The 4,764-nt window shown below is 40.4% G+C and overlaps 1 long non-coding RNA gene across 1 annotated transcript; it reads right to left on the minus strand.

Moving 5' to 3' along the window:
• Positions 1-401: 401 nt before the first annotated feature.
• Positions 402-2,328, minus strand: LOC130150306 (uncharacterized). Its single transcript, XR_008822199.1, has 2 exons — positions 2,197-2,328; positions 402-2,115 (listed from the first exon to the last, which is right to left on the minus strand). It is a non-coding gene; the product is annotated as an uncharacterized LOC130150306 (long non-coding RNA).
• Positions 2,329-4,764: the final 2,436 nt, after the last annotated feature.

The following is a 4,764-nucleotide window of genomic DNA, read 5'->3' on the forward strand; positions in this document are numbered from 1 at the left end:
TTATGTTTACTTAAAAATTGCTAAGCTATATTTACACAGATAGTGAGTTATTACCATTACAAATGCACTCTATCATTAGGCTAGTAGCTGCCAACTACCATCTGCATTTCTCTCTGACTCTGCTTTCAAAACCTGTTCTGAGAGCTCTACCTATCCTTTAAAACCCAGTAAAAACCATTTTTTTAATTGAGTCAGCAAGGCTTGAGTTACTGAATTCATGACTGTATCTCACTTTCGGGGTCTCTGAAGGAAAAGGACGGATGACAGTCCCACTATAGTGGAAACAGGTTCTGGAATCCCAGGTTATTAAATCCTGAGCAATAGGTTTTTTAGTTATTTACTACGCGAAAAACTGATGTTGATCATTTTGTGGAGTTTTGGAAAATAACCACCATAGACTATTGGCAGGAATGACACCCTTTTTGGTGTCTACACATTTATTCAGGGAAAAGACTACAACCAACAGCTTTTCCCGATATTGTTCCTTCTTCACCCTTTATTCATCTTCCAGCTTCCAACTCTGCCCTTCCAGTTTCTCACGGCCATTGTCTCAAAGCCATCAGAGCCAGAGCAACTGGAAGCCAATTGAGTATACTGACTCTTATTTTCTGCTAATTTCTTTTAAAAACATGCCCTCCATTTGTTTAGTGGAGAGCAAGAGCAGGCAGCTTTCTAAAGGAGAGTTGCTGCAGCAAGAAGAAAAAGCAAACCTACGTGAGCATTCAGCTGTGGAGCAATGTTCAACGGCACCATTTGTGGCTTTCCTTTGAGTATAATTTCACAAGGGCCTGAGAACAGAACTAGAAGTACTAGTGAAAAGGCGCAGCATGAAAAATGGGAATAACAAGTGCATGATATAGAAGTATTTACCTGGCAACATCCGTAACTGATAGACCAGAGTATGTGACCTGTACTAAACAGACACTGCCTCGCTCTATAATTATATGATGGAAAAATTCTTTCTAATATCTGTAATAAATTACTATAGCATGGAAGGCATGCTGGCACCTTTCCAGTCACAGAGTTCTTACCCTCATTTCAGACTTTGCCCAAAGGATGTGCATTAGATAAGCAAAAGTGTAGGGTGGATGCATGTGGACAGAATCTGAATGGGGATGGAAAACAGGCTGCTTGTGTGTCTGGAGCAACATCGCTATGGGAGGAACTGTGGTTCCCACAGACTAGCGAAAAGCATCAAGGCTGAAAATGCATAAAGATAATGGGGGACAGTAATTTTCTGAAGATGGTGCAAGGGATACAAAGTGAGCGCAGGATTAGAAAGATCGGTATAACACCAGAAATATATGTGGAACCATCACAAGTTCACTTGTGACTTAATTTCACTTGAGACTAAGTAAGTGTGAGGGTAAATGTCTGGAAGCAGTCTCTGCACTAGGGTTCAGAAGAATGAGGAAGGAGGAAGCAACGCAAAGCTGCATTAAAACTGAACAGAGCTATAGGATACTTCTGGGCAATTCCATTAAAACACAGGATTTTCTCCCATCCCACAGAGGTTTAGCTGCCTGTCACACTGCATATGATTCTACATCAGACTTCCAAGTAAGTACAAATTAATCTCAGCACATTTTCAAGAACATTGGTTTGGCCATTTTTAAAGTTGGAAGCCAGTAGTGGTGTGGGAGCTGTTTGGTAGCTGAAAACTAGCTGGTTTATGTTTTACAAAACCAGTCCATAATGATGATTGGTGTTTTCTAAAACCATTTTTGTAGTAGAAATTGGGAAGTTTAATGTTTGCAAATTGGCTACTAAACACATGTAATACTTTCATATCTAAAAACTGTTGTGGGTGAATTTGGTGCATATAAAGTCAAAGGACAAACTGCAACTGGCCTGAGTCAAGAACTGCAGGCAGACACAGTTCCAGCTGTCACATACAGCTGTCAGTGCATCCAAGTTCTTATCTGCAACACTTCAATTCGAGGCTTGGGCAAAGTCCTTGCAAACGGTGACACCCCCGCATGTTCTGATCCTGACTCTCTCTTCTTCCATGAGTCTTCCCACTGCCATCAGTCAGTCCAGTCAGGCTGGTCACAGTCAAAAGAATGAAGTTACTCCTTCTTCTAGGACACAATCCAAAAATCTCAGCAACTAGAGCTGTGAAAGGCATGGATACTTAGAACTAAGAAATGTCAACTTCCTTAATTTTTATTATAATTCTAAAAGATTTTTGCCTACCATTCTTTCCCTCAGCTGCTTCACCCTGTCAGTTGTAGTAAACACCTACTCAGTTGTCTGGGTGGCTATGCCCAATACCGCAGTGATGAAGCGATGAAGCCATCAGTAGGGGAACAGTCACTTGGACTAAGAACAAATTGTAATACAAAAAATTAAATAAATTAAATAATCCTGACACTTCAGAAAGCAAAATTAGCAGTTGCCATTAAGTATTGCCAATGTGCCCTATCCTTCCTAGTATCTCACATGCCACAACATGCACTCAGCTAGACTATATCAGATATTACCCTGTCCTAGAATCATAGATTGTGCTACTGTACTGTAAAGATTTGAGTTTTCAAGACCAGACAAGCATGTTTATTTGTGTTCAGATCCTCCTGGGAGAACTTGCGGCTTGTGGCATTCTGACCTCTGGTACAAGCTGATGCAGTCACTGATGGACACCTTGGTACTCATCTGGCAGGGGAAGATCCCTTTGTGGCCAGCTTCGAAGGCTCTTTAGGGCTTCTCAGGCATCATTAAGAGAACTCAGCTCATAAGTTAACAAAACCCACAGTCTAATTCACATACCTAACAGACAAAATTATGCAACTCTCACATGTAAATAAGTGGTTCTCAGGTGAAAAAACTGCTCCCAGGGTTAGGCTCTGCAGTTAGCCAGAAGTGACACATTCTGAACTGACACTGAAAACCAAATCCAGCAACCTGCAAATGCTGGCATCTATACTGGCTGTTATGTCTCTCATTTTTGTTACACTTACAAATCATGTGACTGTGTCTGAAAGTTGATTGAAAATGTTGCTATGAAGTATGCTGGTACTGTGAATAAGAGTTTTCAAGGAAAATTCGGTTCAGTAAAAGTTTTAACATCTCATCCCTGCTCTGGGTGAAAACACGTACCAAAACATTGGAATTTCCCATTTTAGACTGCAAAGTATTTTATTCTGTTTTGTGGGTTTGAATTGGTAAGTTAAAGACTCTTCATTCAACACTATTCAACACTATTCCACCTCCCTCTGAGATCTGCATAAACCTTGGTGACATAGTGGTTGTAGGTGCTGCAGTTCCTTATAGTCTTTGTCTGCATATCCACAGCTGAACTAGACATCCAAAGAGGCATCCAGCTCAGACAGACAGAGGTACTGTCAGCCTGACTTTAGTGAGCCTAGTTCAGATCCCTTGACATGTTTCCATCTAAATCAATCTTTCTCAAGAAAGTTAGATTTCATCTTATACTATTTTTCTGAGCCTGTAGTTAAAAATATATCTAGCTTCTTTCTGGGTCCCCTAAGACTTTGTTCAAATTGTATAAATTCAGTTTCTGCCCCTATAAAATTAGAATTATATCTATTTGTCAGATACACTGTAAGACTAAATTGTCTGTAGGGGGCTGAGATTTCCAGTAATACGAACTCTTACTGCAGATTTGACATACTGTACCCAGATAGCTCGGCACATAAAACTTTACTAACCTTCTTAAGATTTCCCCAAAGCATGACGGAATGGCTTCAGTACTTGAAAGTGCCATCACATGATTACTTAAGCTATCTGTGAAAAATAGAAGCTATTCAAGTTTTTTTTAATGCTTTTATTGGTCAGTGGTAGCAGTAAGTTCAGAAAGCTTCTGTTGACACTGTAACATACTACCTGAGTGCTTCCAGTGCTTCACAAATTGCCCTATAAAAGAGGGCAACTTTAGTAGGTGTGATTTTGCTAAACTTTCAGCATGTGCATGTGCTAGGGTAGCTTGTCAGGCCTATAAAATCTCACTGAATTGAATTAAAACTGAACACTGATTGACCTGCAAGAAGTCAGCATGCTAGCGATCTGGTGCTGCCTGCAGCTTGATAGCTAGACAAATGATCCACCACGCAAGAAGATATTTCTTAAAGCAAAATGCAATGCAACCTAGCCTCAGGTCACAAGACCACTCCTGGAGATCAAAACCAAGGAAAAATTTGTCCTACAGATGTGATCTGCCTCTTATTTCTTAAAAAGATGCCTGATGTCCGATGACAGTAACACCTTTTTAAGAGCCTGCTCATGCAGTTGCCATTCTGCACTCCCCAACACACAACAGTTCTGCAGAAACTCAAGAGACCCAAGGAACAAGATCTCTTGTATTTGACAGGAAAAAACAACTTTTATTTCTCAATTGATTTGAGTCATCTGTTCTGAGCAAAGAAGTATAGGAGAGGATTCCTTCAGCAAAGTCTTTCTCTCCTTGCTCAAAAGGAGATGTCTGGTCTGCTGTGGCAATTTCACTGCACAGATGTTCCTTCACATGTGCTATTACTCTACCTCTACATAGGACCTCCAGCGAACACTGACTAAAGCAGTAATGCACAGGAAGGCAGAACAACAGTCATTCCTATAAACAGCTCTTACATCCAAGAGGAGTTTCCTACCCTGTAAATCTCCACAATTCTTAGACAGAGAATTAAAAATTTACATTTCCACTCATAAATCCTTCTCTCCAAAACAAACAGTACCAGGAAAACACACAGCAAAATTTCACTAACCTTTCTCCTCAGCTCTTTGAGTAAGCTTTCCATGTGAGAAGGCTGA

Source organism: Falco biarmicus, chromosome 5 (assembly GCF_023638135.1).
Source record: "Falco biarmicus isolate bFalBia1 chromosome 5, bFalBia1.pri, whole genome shotgun sequence".
Taxonomy (NCBI): domain Eukaryota; kingdom Metazoa; phylum Chordata; class Aves; order Falconiformes; family Falconidae; genus Falco; species Falco biarmicus.